This window comes from Dermacentor andersoni, chromosome 3 (assembly GCF_023375885.2).
Source record: "Dermacentor andersoni chromosome 3, qqDerAnde1_hic_scaffold, whole genome shotgun sequence".
NCBI lineage: Eukaryota > Metazoa > Arthropoda > Arachnida > Ixodida > Ixodidae > Dermacentor > Dermacentor andersoni.
This window is the reverse complement of record NC_092816.1, coordinates 2485338-2502188: the sequence shown is the minus strand read 5'-3', so window position 1 is coordinate 2502188 and position 16851 is coordinate 2485338. Positions and strand designations below refer to the sequence as shown.

The window sequence follows — 16851 nt, the reverse complement described above, 5'->3', positions numbered from 1 at the left end:
TGTATAAATCTCCATAGAACTTCTCAACGACTTGAACTATCTTATCCATATTTGTAATGATATTGCCCGCTTTGTCTCTTAGCTGATACATCTGATTCTTGCCTATTCCTTGTTTCTTCTTCACTACTTTTAGGCTTCATCTGTTTCTGAGAGCATGTTCAATTCTATCCGTACCCTACTTCCTTATGTGAGCATCTTACGATTGTTGATTAACTTGGAAAGTTCTGCCAGTTCTATTCTAGCTATAGGGTTACAGGCTTTCATACATTGGCGTTTCTTAATCAGATCCTTCGTATTCTGGGATAGCTTACCGGTATCCTGTCTAACTAAGTTGCCACTGACTTCTACTGCACAATCCTTAATGATGCCCATAAGAGTGTCGTTCATTGCTTCAACGCTAAAGAACTCTGCCTGAGTTAAAGCCGAATACCTGTTCTGTAGCTTAATCTGGAATTCCTCTATTTTCCGTCTTACCGCTAACTCATTGATCGACTTCTTATGTATCAGTTTCGTCCATTCCCTCCTCAAGTCTAGGCTAATTCGAGACGCAACCATACTATGGACACTGCAGCGCACCTAGCCGAGCAGGTCCACATCTTGTATGATGCCAGGGTTAGCGCAGAGTATGAAGTCCATTCCATTTCCAGTCTCGCCATTCGGGCTCCTCCACGTGCACTTTCGTTTATTCCGCTTGCGGAAGAAGGTATTCATTATCCGCAAATTATTCCGTTCTGCAAACTCTACTAACTCTCCCCTGCTATTCCTATAACCTATGCCATATCCCCCACTGACTTGTCTCCAGCCGGCTTCTTGCCTAACCTGGCATTGAAGTCGCCCATCAGCATAGTGTATTTTGTTTTGACTTTACCCATCGCCGATTCCACGTCTTCATAGAAGCTTTCGACTTCCTAGTCATCATGACTGGATGTAGGGGCGTAGACCTGTACGACCTTGAATTTGTACCTCTTATTAAGTTTGACAAGACCTGCCACCCTCTCGTCAATGCTATAGAATTCCTGTATGTTACCAGCTATAGCCTTATTAATGAGGAATCCGACATCTAGCTCTCATCTCTCCGCTAAGTCCCGGTAGCACAGGATGTGCCCACTTTTTAGCACAGTAGATGCTACAGTGCTTTCCAGTTAGTCGGCCTCTAATCTCGTCGGCCGACATAGTAACGGGGCAATACTCCATGGCGTGTCCACGTGCATTGTAGAGTACGCAACAGGGACGGTCATTTGATGCAAATCCTGCAATCAGCGCTAATACTTGTGGTACTGGTGGTGATAGACAAGGTTGGCATTTCCCGTGCAATGAGTGGAATCGGTAGGACTCTTGAACGGGAGGCCTGGCTGTCTTCTCTGCTTCTGAATTGCATCTGCGGGAACTTTAGGACCTTTCGCACCTCCTTTTGTCGTTACCTCGGAGTAGCCCCGTCGTCGGCCTAGTCTACTTTATGCTTTGACGGTATAGAATGGCGATATTTTTCGGGAGCGACCGCATAAGGATTACGATCAAGTATGACAGCGTATTCGGACGCTAGGAGTCCGAGGCTGCCGAGGCAGCTTGTGCGTGCAGCGCTTCGTAGAGTTCCCGCAGCTGCGATGCCTGAGAAGTGCGATGGACAGGCGCAATTGCAAGCAAACTGTCAATGCGGTGTGATGTACCTGTTTCAGAAGTACTAATTAAAAAAGACAAGTACTAAACTACTTACTACGTAAACCCATCTGCACATGAGGTCACTGCACTCATTACAAAGCTTAGTCATTTAATAATCGTGGTTTGCTTTGAGATGAAATACAAGTACTTGACGCCTGTTTGTCAGCTTATGCACCTTTGGTTTTTTAAAATATGGTTGCACATTATCTACCTATGTTGTCGCTACATGAATGACATTTGTTCTGTTCGAAACTCAATCAAATAACTTGAGTAGTTTGTTATAACTCACTGGCTTTTTGCTTCCTGTCAAAGCTTCGTTTTTATCTAGGGAAAAGAATAAAAAGAGAACACCTGCATGGCTGATGTTGACAGTATCAAACGGTCCTATGGCGACCAGTCTTGATTGTCACCATTGACGAGCGATGAAGCATGCCTGTATGCACTTTGACCATAGGCTGTACGTTGTGTAAATGCTGATTAAGGATTTACTAAGTAGTGAAGAGGCTGCAGATTGGCCACTGAGGCTTTTTTAGCTCGTATATTGCTGCCTGTTGTGCCCCCGTAAACCTCTGTCATCTCTTAAGCCGCGAATAAGATAATACTACTTCTATATGCGAGAACATTTTTTATCACCAACAAGAAATGTACACATTACGTGATTTCATTCCTAAAGAGGTGGCTTGTCAGCAATATGAATTAATATTTGTTTTCATGGAAACAACATTCTGTCTTGAAAACATATCTGATAAACATATCTGCATAAAATAGGTATCATACATATGCATTTATTTATTTATTTGTTTATTGAACATACCTTACAGGCGCCTTGACAGGACATTGAGTAACTGGGGGATAATTAAACTTGTCAGTGTACAAACATACGGCTCATCAGTTTTATATCTGTCATAATCAATTATAGGCTCCTTTTTTCACTCGGCAGCTACTCGAAATGGGAACAGCAAAGCGCAAGTAAACCAACAAGCCATAGTTGACGATTCACACGCGTGCACGGTGGCAGATGAGAGTCGATCTACGCAGCGCTATTCCGCAACAATCGGGAGCACGTCAATCGTTGGGGCTGCAGCGCGCAACGCTTCGACAGATGTGTGTTCGTGTGCACGCGCGTTCTTTTCGCCAGCAACATGATGCGGTGGCATTAAATAAAAAGTGGCACGGGTAAAATGGCTAAGCAGTCTTTCAAACTCGGGTCGCTACGCCAATGCAACAGAATGTGACGCTGTTTTCGCCTTGACGCGGGAGCCTTGATCCAGGTCGACAAAACTATGGCCGTGTCGTTTGCTGTTGGCAATCGCTGCCGGCCAAGAACAGCTTTGCTCCACCGAATGGTTGCCAGCTCTTAGCAGACATCATAGTGCGGATGGCGCAGGCTGTGAAAAACCGCTCGTGCTTTGGTTGCGCCCGCCACCCATGCGTGCGGCTTGAGGCGCTGGGCGGCTCGAGTGTGCGCGCAAATGCACGTTCTTTTGGCGAGCCTGCTTCATTCTTGCGCCGCCAACCTTGAGTTCCCTGCGCCCCTCAGGCGCACAGGCGCCCCTCTCAGGCGCCCCTCAGGCGTCTGCGGTTGGCAAGGTTGGTGCCTTTATTACTTGCAGCAGCCGCCCATCCTGCCACATGGCTGTTTTTCGTGCCACAGATGCATCGTCCGCTATCAAAAGCGGGAACGCTGCACAGCTGTCCCTAACCTGCAAAGCGTTTATCGTACATTCTGAAGCACAGCGGTTTCAATTTGTGGTGGCCCATTAGCATGACTCCACCGATGACGGCAACTATATTTCCAGATCGTCCTTTAACGTCGAAGTGTCAAACAGTTTATTCAGACAACGTATGGTACTGTTGCCTAGGGCGCAGACAAAAAGGCAAGTGGACGCCTGACAAGGAGTTTGCGCCCTTCATGCTCCCATTCGAGAGCACAAGACATTCAGCGCATAAAATAAACGCTAAACTAGATGGAAATACAGAGTGGTTGGTTGACATTGAAACTGGAGTTATTTCATATTGAACATTTGTGTACAATTGGGAAAATACTGTAAGAAACAACAGAAGAAAAAAACAAAAGGAGTGGTCATGCCTGCAGTGACAACAGATACATAGTGATGCTATTTTTGAAAGCTTTGAATGATTTAATTTCCTGGATAATGTTTACAGCAGGATGGTGATCGCTTAGAAAACTGGAAATTCTGTAGCTAAGTTTTTGGGTGCCGTAGTTCGTACGCATCTTTTCCTTATTATAACATATGTGCCGGGTGTTGTAGGTGTCTGTTTTCGTTAGACACTGATGAAAAAAAGCGGTAGGATCGGAATGCATTTGTACGTAACACCCACGGAAAGGCATCCCGAGTACGGCGGTCAAGCCAACGAGAAGCGCGACCGCGACATCAGCGTCGAGGAGGTTCGAGCGGCCCTGCACGAACTAAACAGCAAGTCGGCGGCAGGCCCGGATCACATCTCGAACAGAGCGCTCAAGAACCTCAGCGATGTAGCCATCGAAAACCTCACCGGTAGTTACAACAAGTGCTGGAGGGCGGGGTCACTGCCCTAGCAGTGGAAGGCTGCCAAGACCATCCTCATCCCCAAACCAGGCAAGCCGCCGAACACGGACAACCTCCGGCCCATCTCGCTCACGTCCTGCGTGGGCAAGGTGTTGGAGCACGTCCTCGTGTGTAGGTGGCAGGATTACCTGGAGGAGGCGGGACTATACCCCACCACGATCATCGGGTTTCGGCGTTCCCTCGGCACCCAAGACGCAATGATTCTGTTGAAGAAAGATATAATTGACCATGACACCCTAACGAAAGACAACAAGGCCATTCTGGGGCTGGACCTGCAGAGTGCCTTCGCCAAGGTGAAGCACTCTGCGATCCCAGCCCAGGTGTCCAGACTCAACATGGGCTCAAGAACGTACAATTACATCAAGGACTTTCTGACGGGGCGGACTACCGAGCTCTGCGCCGGCGATCTACGGCTCCAAGAGAAGAGGCTCGGCAGTGTCGGGACCACCCCAGGGCTCGGTCATCTCGCCGTTGTTATTCAACCTCGTTATGATCGGGGTGGCCAAGCGACTCTCTCGCGTCGAGGACGTCCGGCGAACCATCTACGCCGATGACATCACGTTGTGGGCTCCGAGAGGCAGCGATGGTCACATTGAGAGCACGCTGCAAGAAGCCGTCGACGCGATCGAAGACCAGCTGAACGGTTCCGGTTTGATCTGCTCACCGAGCAAGTCGGAACTGCTGGTGTTACCACCGAAGTACATCAGACGTAACAAGAGCGAAGCGAGGGATTACGAGGCCATCAAGACCGTGACGAGGAACGGCCAAGTGATCCCGGAGGTCGACAAAATCCGGGTGCTCGGCATGATTATAGACAAGCGACGGAGCAACGGCGAGACCATTTCCCGCCTTACAGCGAAGACTACCAACGCAATACGTCTCATCAGACGGGTCGCCAACCGCAAGGCCGGGATGAAGGAGGAAAGCTTGATTCGGCATGTGCACTCCTTCGTAATCAGCCACGTGACCTACGTTGCAGCCTTCCGCAACTGGATGCAGTGTGAAAAGAATTAGATCAATGCCCTGATACGGCGAGCTTAGAAGGCGGCGCTCGGACAATTGGAGTGTACGAACACCAACAAGCTCCTGAGCCTGGGGGTACACAATACCCTCGAGGAAATTGCGGAAGCGCAACGGACCGCCCAGCTGGAGCGGCTCTCTATGAGCGAAGCCGGCAGGAGCATACTTCAATACTTAGGCTTCACGCCCGGGGCGAAAAAGTCGAGTAACGACGTTTCTGTCCCGGACGGGACCCGGCGCCGGATTCGGGTAGACCTCATCCCGAGAAACATGAACCCGGAGTTTAACAAGGAGAGAAGAGCGGCGAGGGCCAAGGCCCTCATCGACTTTCACGCCAAGGACGAGCACGCAAGGTTCGTGGATGCGGCAGAATACCAGGGAGACTGCGCGGCGTTCGTAGCAGGCGTCATCGAGGCGTCGTCCGGCGCCACGAGGGCATCGGCGAGCTTACGGGTCCGCGAGGCGTGTCAGGCTGAGGAGGTGGCCATTGTCCTGGCCATAGCCGACCCTGGGTGCCAGACGGTGTTGTGCGATTCGCGAAGTGCAGTGCGGAATTATGCAAAGGGCAAAGTGTGTAATGAGGCTGTGCGCGTTCTGTGCTCGGCTGACCTGCAACGAAAGAATCGATATATTAGAATCAAATGGTTCCCCGCTCACGCGGGCAATGATGCGTCGGAGAAGCACGATAATCACAACGAGACGGCACACGCACTGGCGCGAGCGCTAACCAATCGCGCCGCTGCAACCGACCGTCCAACGTCGTGTAGTGCTAAGGACCGCATGAAGACGTTCAACGAGCTTACACAGTTCCACCGCCTGGCTCGAAGGACTTTCCCACCCCCGCACCCGGGGCTGAGCCGAGCGGAGGCGGTGCTGTTCAGACAATTGCAAACTGGTTCCTTACCCCTCCCAGTGTTAATGACTCATCTATACCCGAAATTATATGTGAGTGATGTGTGCCGCGTGTGCCAGCACGAGAGCGCCCCCCTGACGCACATCCTCTGGGATTGCACCAAGTTCCCCGACGAAGCTTCGACAAGTACAACGATTCCGCCGCGACTCGCGGCTGCGGCGGAATGCTACGACCACGAAAGCCAAACCTGGGCCGTCCAGCATGCCTAGGCGGCTCTTGAAATACAAAGGCCGAGCGAAACCGACGGAATGTTGCCCCTCAGGGCGACCGACCGCGGGAGTAACACGCGCTGGAGTTGAGTAGAAACCACCCGCTGAGAAGACGTCAGGGCCCGCGTGACGGCGCCATTTAGACATGGTGTCGTTCTGCAGGCGACAACATGAAGTTGTTTCTCTCTCTGTACGTAACTAGCTAACGCTATCTTTTTGTTTATAACATTCCACAGTGTAAGCGGTTGGTGTTTTCTAAACAATGGGGCAGTGTGGCTAAGGTATGGTACATTATCTATTAGGCGCAAAAATTTCTTTTGCAGTAAGTATGTTTTCTATGCTTGGTTTTAGGTGCTGTACCCCAGACAAGACAATAGTGGAAACGCGAATGTACCTGTATGTAGTATAGTTGTTTCTTTAGCCAGATAGGCAAAGGTCCTTTCTTTTATACATGATACCAATGGACCTAGAGATAACCAGTGGGAACTTTTTCAATGTGACGTGACCAGTCAAGATGTTCGCGAAATATGACACCAAGAAATTTATGTGTTTCTACACGTTCGATAGATTCATCGCGAAATTGGATAATTATTTTTTTGTTTTATACACTTGTTACGAGTGCGGAATATAATGTACTTAGTTTTTTAGTGTTTAACTCTAGTTCATTACCGTGGAGCCACGTGGACAAATTTTCCAGCCATACAATGCTTTCTACTTGGAGGACTTCTAGATCTTGTCCGCAGATTAATACATTGGTATCATCAGCGCACAGTATTATTTCCGGTGTGGAGGGCACGTTAATTATATCATTTATATAAAGCAGAAATAGCAGTGGCCCAAGGATTGATCCTTGTGGAACTCCATAATGTACCTGATCTAAGCTGGATTTTGCATTTGTAATATTCGTGTACTAGTGACGATTTAAGAGGCAATACTTTATTGATGTGAGAGCCGTTCCTCTAATGCCATACTTATGTAACTTGTACAGTAAAATAGGGTACTTAATGGAGTCGAATGTCTTTTTAAAGTCCAGAAAAACACCTATTGTATATATTTTCTGCTGTAAATTGTCTATTATATTTTCCCTAATTTTTATTAGCGCCATTTCAGTAGATTTCTCTTTCTGGAATCAGTATTGCTGCTCGGCGATGATATCGTTTCGCCTGCAGAAGTTTAGTAGCCTGATTTTTATAACTTGTTCAACTACTTTCGAGATGATTCGTAGGACCGAAATTTACCTATAATTATTTATATCACTTCTATCACCTCCCTTGTGTACAACGGAGACTTTTGCAGATTTTAGTTTATCTGGAAATATTCCGGTACTTAAAACCAGGTTGCATATATGCGTAAGTGCTCACTAATCATGTGACTTATGGATTTTATAGGTTCAACTTTAATGTCATCACCACCACATGCACTGCTATTTTTTAGGTTTTTGATTACTGTGCAGATTTCTAATTCTGTAGCTGGAAACATGAACATTGAGCTTTGCTTTAGATGTTGGACGTGATATACGTTGTAAAATCACAGTTACTTGCCTGAGATTTACTTGGAGCCCCTGATATAAGGAAGTGCTCATTAAGTTTGTCAGCAAGCGATGCCCCTGTGTAAGGCACACCATTTATAACGAGTTCAGAGATGCCGTCTCTTTTGTTGTTGGACATTAGTATGTTTACTGTATTCCGTACTTGTTTAGGGTTGTTGCAGATATCAGTAAACTTATGTTCGTAATAACTAGTCCTGGCTTTTTTAATATCAGAGCTTACCTTATTACGAATTTGTTTATATTCAGTCAAACAGTCCATATTTTTCGTTCTGATAAAAGAGGCAAATAGTCTGTCACGTTCTATAATTCTTTTCAGAAGGTCGGCATTTATTCATAGCTTTCTGGCTTGTTTACACTTTTTGAATTCTACTGTAGGGAAGGCTTGATTGTAGAGCTCAGTAACTGTTTTAATAAAGACGTCATATGCTGCGACGGGGTCAGACAGTTCAAGAACACCTGCCCAGCTTGTTTCTGCTACTAAGTTTCTAAATATTATGGTCTTAGCTTCATTAATGATACTGTATGTAATGAGTGCACGTTTTGGAATCCCTCTCTGGTGTACAGTAGGGTTTAGAGAACACTAATATAAGCTATTAGTACACCTGCTTGCGCATCATCTTTTTTGTAGCTCGTAAAACACACATCTAGTAATGTATGGCACATGTCTGTCACTCTAATTGTCATATGTATGAAATTTTCACAACCAAACGAGAGAAAAATATCAAGCATTCCTTGCTGATTAGAATCCAGCAATAAAAGATCAATATCGAAATCACACACATAACTGCAGGCAACTTAAACTGCATGCACTGCTCTAACATATCTTCAAGAAATGCTAAAAAAATAGCCTGTGATCCTGAAGGCGGCCTATTACAACGGCAAGTATGGCACCAACACGCTTTAACATGAGACATTCAAAGTGCTGATTTATTACACAAAACTCTTCCATGGTGACATAATTTAGGTAGTTCATTACATAAATAGCCACACCTCCCCCTCTCTTATCACTCCGTGAAATTGATACGCATTTGTATCCTGGAAACTGTATAACACCATAGTCGTTGGTAAAACAAGTTTCAATGGAAGCTAAAATTTCAAATTTATGATCTAATGAATTTAGGAAGATTTCCACAGAATCCTGTTTATTCCGAAGGCTTTGAGCATTGAGATGGAATAAAGAAAATGTATTTTTTTTTCTCGTAGGTGCATCGAATGTTTGAACGAATCATCATCATGATAAGATTATGTGAACGGGACTGTCATTTTCAAGGGTGTCAGTGCTATCAGTTACCGCTATGCGCGCACCGCCCGTTACTCAACGTATCTTATCTAAATCGTTTGTCGTCCTAATCCTTATAACCCGTCAGCGGGGGCCGCGACGGACAAACATTTTCCCATTCTTTAGTAAGGCAATCTCATACTCTTTTTCTTTCGCCGTTTTCTTCATTTTCCAAAAGAGCGTCTTATTCTGTGCTGTCAGGTTTTCATTGAAGAATATTTTAGATGTCGTTTCCTTTAGCTGTCCTCTTTTTTGCAAGCCATGCGTCTCTGGTTGAACGGGATACGAAGCGTACAAGAACAGATGCAACCTTCTTAGCACTCTCCCCGACCTCATTGCCATTGATAGACCATGAAGGCAATCGATGAACAACCTCAACATCTGCCTCAGAAAGGAGCGGAAGTTCGAGATCAGTGGTCAAGACATTAAGCTTTTCCAGTAGGTTTTCATTATCATGATGGGGCAGCCGAAGTATTTCTAAATTTTGACGTCTGCTGTACTGCTCTAGTTCGTAAACTTGTTGCCTTAATTCCTGGTTTTCTTGTTCTGTTACCTGAGCCTCGAGTTTTTCCACTCGCTTTCCGAGGGCAGACATGACTGCATGGTGCTGTTTCATTTTTGACAGGACTTCGTGGGATATTGTGGACATTTCCTGCATAAACTGCTCAATACCATCCACACTGACCTTTATCTCTCCGAGTCTGTCGATTTTTGACTTACTGTCAAGTACTTCTGTGAGCACGAGACGAATATCCGCAACTTCACTTTCAAGATTTTCTTCTGGCTCCTCGCTTGTTTTCTTACAGCTCTGGTTGCTTCGAGCCTTAGCTCTTTCACATGCTGGGCATTTCCATGCTTTTTTTTGCAGTTTCTGTCTTTTTTGTATGCGGCTTCATTTACCCCTGAATATGTGCCAATATGATACATATAATGACAGTCCGAGCACGTTAGGAACACTGCATCCTCAGAAAGCTCTTCGTTGCATGTAAGACATGTGCCAGTCATTTTTCCGATCGTCACGACAGACCGAGTACACAGCAGCAGCGGCTACCATAAAAAAACTGAAAAAGAAAGACCAACCTGCAATTTAAGGTGAAGGTTTAAGGGTCCGGATAGCAGCTCCTGCGGTGCCGCTGCTGCTGAATGCTTGTGAAGCAGGTCCTCGTTGGCGAGCTACATTTATAGCTGTTGGGTGGTTACGTCAGAAGCTACGTTGATACTAGCAGCCAGTTTCCATGTCAAGTTTCCGATATCCAGTTATTCTTCGGTAGCTCATCCAGGCTAGGCGTATGGAATCGGCTTCTGCAATTTAAGGCGAAGGTTTTAGGGTCCGGATAGCAGCACCTGCGCTGCCGCTGCTGCTGAATGCTTGTGAAGCAGGCCCTCGTTGGCGAGCTACATATATAGCTGTTGGGTGGTTACTGTTAGTTAGTTAGTTAGTTAGTTTGGGTTTAGTGGCACAAAGGCAACTAAGGCCATGCTGCGCCAGTCACAAGACAAAATAAAACGGAACGTTAGGGCAGGTAAACCTGCATTACATTATAGTTGGTGTAAATAACCAGTTTTCTCTAAAAAGTCGAAGAGGTTAGGATATGGCACTAGGGGGTCATCTGCTAGTAATAGTAATTTATACAGGCTGTGTAAAAACCTCCGTCTCAGTGTATTGATGTGGGGACATGTTATTAAGATGTGCATGACTGTAAGAGCTTCATTACATTTTTCGCAAGTTGGCGGGTTTTCTTTTCGGAGAAGGAAATTGTGCGTCAGATGTGTGTGTCCAATTCGGAGTCGACACAAGATCACCTCGTAGAATCGTTGCTGGTGACTGCATGATTTCCACTCGCCAATTACAGGTTTAATTAGATGAAGCTTGTTGCTTAAACAAGTGTCCCAATCGCGTTGCCATTTTGACGTCAAGGCCTTCCGAATCGCATTGACACTGTCTTTATATGGAAGTGCTGTATTTTGAATGTTTTTGTACGCCGCCATTGATGCGCATCTATCCGCCGCTTCGTTACCCAATATTCCAACATGGCTTGGTACCCAGCAAAACTTAATTGATCTGCCATATTTGTTTGACGTTAATGCATTCAAAATATCGCCTAAGAAGGGTTCACTTTGGGATTTCATGTGCAGAGCCTTCAGTACGCTTAATGAGTCTGTGTATATGAGAGTGTTTTCAAGTTTGTCAGCAATGATCTTTTGAACTACCGTCCATATCGCGTACACTTCGGCTGTGTAGACAGAAGCATGCTGAGGTAATCGAATACTTGTTTCCCAATTTTCTGTTATGGCCCCTACACCCACGTGTTTTTCCGTTTTAGAACCATCAGTATAAAATTCAGTGTAGTTTATATACTTGTCTTGAAGAGCGCGGAATTCTTGTATAATGTGTTGATGTGGTGTGTCTCTTTTCTTTAGATGTGTTAGTGTCCAATCACATACCGCTATGAAATCACACCACGGGGGTAAACGTTCTGGCTTTCTGGCAACCTGGAGGACTTCCTGAGGGATGTCATAATCCCGACAGTATTCCTCGTATCGCAGGATAAGCGGCCTAATCATGTTTGGTTTATTTGTGTAATGTAAGCGTGAGCTGCACTTTGTGACGATGTTGTAGCATATGTGTTGTGGTGAGGATCGAATTCTGAGTATGTAGGAAAAAGTTAGTAGCGCTCTGCGATGCTGTAAAGGAGGTTCATTACATTCAACATGTAAGCTCTGCATAGGTGATGTTCTGTAAGCACCGCATGCCAGTCGTAGTCCTAGGTTATGGACTGGATCAAGTCGTCGGACGTAAGATAGTCTGGCTGAACCATATGTAATGCTACCGTAGTCTAATATGCTACGCACCAAAGTGCGGTAGATGTGTAGCAGGCATTTACGGTCAGAGCCCCACCGTTTCCGGGAGAGGATTTTTAGAATGTTAAGTGCATTGTTCGCTTTGATTTTAATACTATTGATGTGTGCGAGAAAGTTCAACTTTTTATCAAACAGAACACCCAAAAACTTGTGTTCTTGTTTCACGGGTAGTGTGGCATCCTGTAATTTAAGGATGGGATCTGGTTGTAGGCCTCTTTTTTGTGTAAAGACAACACTAATTGTTTTTTCACTTGAGAAGCGAAAGCCATTTTCAGATGCCCACTGCGTTAGTTTGTTTAGTGTAATTTGAATTTGTCGTTCGCAGGTTGCCATGTTCGATGCACGACATGCAATTTGAAGATCATCCACATATAGTGAGTGCATTATAGAAGATGGAATTACACTATTCAGCGAGTTCATTTTCACCACAAACAATGTTGTGCTCAATACGCATCCCTGAGGTACTCCGTTTTCCTGAATAAATACGCTGGACAGCACCGTTCCTAAACGCACCTGGAATGTTCGATCGGAGATGAAATCAGCTAGACATTTAAGCATTCTGCCGCGGATCCCTAAATCCGCTAAATCCCTTAAAATGCCGAACCTCCATGTTGTGTCGTACGCCTTTTCAAGATCAAAGAAAACTGTGAGACAATATTGCTTGTGTAGAAAGGCCGCACGTATCTCGTGTTCTAACCGAACTAAATGATCTGTTGTAGAGCAGCCTTTCTTGTACCCACACTGATGATTATCGAGCAGGTTCTCAGTTGCGAGGACGTATGCCAACCTGATGTTTATAATGGATTCATAGGACTTGGCGAGACAGCTTGTGAGTGCTATAGGTCGGTAGCTCGTAGCTGTTGTAGGATGCTTTCCAGCTTTCAAGAAAGGGATTATAATGGCTTTTTTCCACGCATTCGGCATTTTTCCTGTTTCCCAGATTATGTTAAAAAAGCGGAGCAATGTCTTAACTGCTTTTGATGATAGGTGTGCGAGCATTGTGTAATGTATTCTATCTGGACCTGGCGCTGTTTTTTTACCAGTAGTGAGTACTCTGTTAATTTCTGAAAGTGTTAGGGGGGCATTATATGGTTCCTCGGAACTTCCTGCTGTCGGAAGCTTCTGTTTTTCCGCTGATTGTTTATACTTTTGAAATTCAGTGGAGTAGTTTAGTGAGCTTGATATGTTATGGAAATGCTGCCCTAATATATCTGCTTGTTCTTTTAAATTCGTTTGTGTACCTGGAGGTGAGAGTATGGGGATTGCATAAGGAGCGTACTCGCTTCTAAACTTACGAAGCTGATCCCACATTCTTTTGGATGTTATTGAGCTATTGATCGAGGATACATACGTCTGCCAAGACTGTCTTTCGGCTTGCCTACGCGTGTACCTGGCTTTCGCCTTTGCCTTTTTGAAATACAGGAGGTTATCATGTGTTGGATATCGCCGAAAAATACCCCATGCTTTGTTTTGTGCTTTTTTAGTTTGAGTGCATTCATTCGTCCACCAGGGCTTTAGTTTTTTCCTTAAGAAGCCGGAGGATTGCGGGATCGTCTGTTCTGCAGCAGCAAGTATGGAGGCAATAATCTTTTCATTCATTTCGTCTATTGTTTGATCATCTGATATGTGATCAAGACTGGCCTTCTCGCTGAAGAGAGGCCAGTCTGCTAGATGGAGTTTCCAACGGGGTGCTCTTAATGGTACTGTAGGGAAAGGAGATGTGTTTTTAATAATGCCGGGCATATGATCACTACCATAAGGATTGTTAATCACACTCCATTTAAAATCGATCAACAGAGATGGAGTGCACAGCGCCAGATCAAGACAGCTCATAGCTCCTGTGCTTGGGGAGCAGTAGGTTGGCGCACCAGTGTTTAAAAGGCATATTTCGTTAGTCAAGATAAAATCTTCAAGCGTTTGTCCCCTGGTGTCAGTTGTTTTGCTACCCCATAATATGTTATGAGCGTTAAAATCACCTGCTATTAAAAAAGGTTTGGGTAGCTGGTTTAAAACTAACTCCAGATCTCCTACAGTAAAATGGGAATGTGGTGGAATGTACATTGAACAAATGGTAATGGTTTTGTGTGCTAAAACCGTGACAGCAATGGCTTCCAAGTGAGTATTAATGGTAACTTCTCTAGCTGCAATGCCGTTCCGTAGAACTATAGCTACGCCACCAGAAAGCCGGTTCGCCTGAGTACGATCGCGCCGTACAACATTGAATCCTTTTAAAATGTTTTTGTGCTTCTCCCCTAAGTTGGTTTCTTGTAAGCACAAGGCCACAGGAGAGAAGCTACTTAACAAGTCTTTGATGTCACCTAAGTTGTGTAAAAGGCCTCTACAATTCCAATGGATAATGAAAGCCATATTGAAACTGAAAGGTCAGAAATGGCACTACGGAAAAGTAAGAGGTGGGATTATAGGTGACAAGGATTAAAAAGGCTAATACAAATGAGCGATAACCCTTAGGTTATCGCCTTCTTATTTTGAGTTGTTATTGGGATTTTGTCCCTCTTACCGCGCTCGAGGGAGCGCTTGTCCTTCGGTGTCGAGGACACCGGAGTTATTGTGTCGACCTCCATCGCTCTCTCTGAGGCGCTGGAGGACCGAGAGTTAGGCGCCGAGACACGTGCCTCGGGCCTTGGGGTTCGTTTGATTTTAGGGCCCTGCGGGGCTGGTGTCTGCAGGGCCGTCGAAGAGGGTGGAGCAGTACTGACTGCTTCCACCACGGGGGCGGGAGGAGTCACTGCGGCACCACTGCGCGTGGGCTCGGAGGACTCCGGAGGCCTCTGTGACGCTGCCCCCGCCTGCGTCACTTCGGCATAACTTCTTCGGGGAAGGTACGACAGTCGTTTTCTGGCTTCGAAGAACGAGATTTTTTGTTTAACAGTTAGTGCAATGACTTCTTTTTCTTTTTTCCAGCAAGGGCAGGACCGCGAATAAGCTGGGTGATCTCCCTTGCAGTTAACACAATGTGGCGAAGAAGTGCAATTCTCAGATTGGTGTTCGTTGGAGCTGCATTTAGCACAAGTTGCTTGTCCTCGGCATGCATGTGAAGCATGTCCAAATCTTTGGCACTTAAAACACCGTCTGGGATTCGGGATATACGGTCTCACATTGACTTTGACATAACCTGCATCGAGTGAAGTAGGCATTACGCTTGTTCCGAAGGTGAGTATAACATGTTTGGTGGGGATTTCTTGATCGTTTCTTCGGATTACTATTCTTTGTACTTTGGTGACATTTTGTTCCTGAAAACCTTCCAGGAGTTCCTCGTCGCTTAAACCAATGAAGTCTTCTTCAGATATTACTCCCCTGCTTGTATTAAGTGTTCTGTGGGCTGAAACAGTAACTGTCGCGTCGCCAATACTGGTAAGTTCAGAGATCTTATCTGCTTGATCTTTGTTATTCAGTTCTAGGAGGAGGTCCCCGCTAGACATTTTGGATGCTTTGTATGCTGGTCCGATTTTGTCTTTCAGACACTTCGCTACCAGGAAAGGAGAGAGTTTCCTTACCGGAGTGTTGCTTTCACTATGCACTACATAGTACTTTGGAAATGTTGGGGCGTTGCTTTGAAAGGAAAATTGAAATGGTACTTCGGTGCGGCATCTCTTCAGACGCCGATCATAAACAACAGAGGCTTGCGCTGCCATAGGAAAATGTGTATGTTCGGCAACAGCGCCGACCGCCCACCACGGAGCCCAACGAGGGGACGCGGCACAGCTTGTGTACAAGCCTGCACGACGCCAGCCGTACGCCATCACTATAACCCAATATGGTGTACCCAAGGTAGGATATCCACACAAGGTTAACCCTTGCCGCCGTGGAGAAAGGAAGTACATGGAAGAGAGAAGAAGACAGGAAAGATGTAAAGTAAGAGATAAAGACGAAGGTTTGAGAAGAGAGAGACAGGAAAAGGCGACTACCGATTTCCCCCGGGTGGGTCAGTCCGGGGGTGCCGTCTACGTGAAGCAGAGGCCAAAGAGGCGTGTTGCCTCCGCCGGGGGGCCTTAAAGGTCCAAACACCCGGCATCGGCTCAACCCCCAAGATCCCCCTTTCCCCGGACACGGCTAAGCCGCGCACGGCTACACGCGGGAGGGTCCAACCCTCGTGTGCTCGGGTCCGTGGTGTCGCAACACACCAAACGCCTGCTTGCGCAGACGCCCCTGCGGGGTGTTGGGTGGTTACGTCAGAAGCTACGTTGATACTAGCAGCCAGTTTCCATGGCACGTTTCCGATAGCCAGTTATTCTTCGGTAGCTCATCCAGGCTAGGCGTATGGAATCGGCTTCTGCAATTTAAGGCGAAGGTTTTAGGGTCCGGATAGCAGCTCCTGCGGTGCCGCGGCTGCTGAATGCTTGTGAAGCAGGTCCTCGTTGGCGAGCTACATTTATAGCTGTTGGGTGGTTACGTCAGAAGCTACGTTGATACTAGCAGCCAGTTTCCATGTCACGTTTCCGATATCCAGTTATTCTTCGGTAGCTCATCCAGGCTAGGCGTATGGAATCGGCTTCTGCAATTTAAGGCGAAGGTTTTAGGGTCCGGATAGCAGCACCTGCGCTGCCGCTGCTGCTGAATGCTTGTGAAGCAGGTCCTCGTTGGCGAGCTACATTTATAGCTGTTGGGTGGTTACGTCAGAAGCTACGTTGATACTAGCAGCCAGTTTCCATGGCACGTTTCCGATAGCCAGTTATTCTTCGGTAGCTCATCCAGGCTAGGCGTATGGAATCGGCTTCTGCAATTTAAGGCGAAGGTTTTAGGGTCCGGATAGCAGCACCTGCGCTGCCGCT

General features: G+C 46.3%; 1 protein-coding gene and 1 long non-coding RNA gene across 7 annotated transcripts in view; one reads left to right on the top strand and one right to left on the bottom strand.

Moving 5' to 3' along the window:
* The window catches only part of LOC129382171 (uncharacterized), a 431723-nt gene that overhangs the window by 297385 nt on the left and 117487 nt on the right, over nt 1-16851 (bottom strand). Inside the window, exon 1 of one of the 6 annotated variants that reach the window (XR_011893257.1) lies at nt 10280-10712. The exons of the other annotated variants lie outside the window; for them this stretch is intronic. The gene's annotated coding sequence lies outside the window, so the exon portion shown is untranslated. Of the gene's footprint in view, nt 1-10279; nt 10713-16851 lie in introns of those variants that run through there. 6 annotated transcript variants of the gene reach the window in all.
* On the top strand, nt 14668-15425 carry LOC129382173 (uncharacterized). Its single transcript, XR_008610253.1, has 3 exons — nt 14668-14901; nt 14984-15232; nt 15328-15425. It is a non-coding gene; the product is annotated as an uncharacterized lncRNA (long non-coding RNA).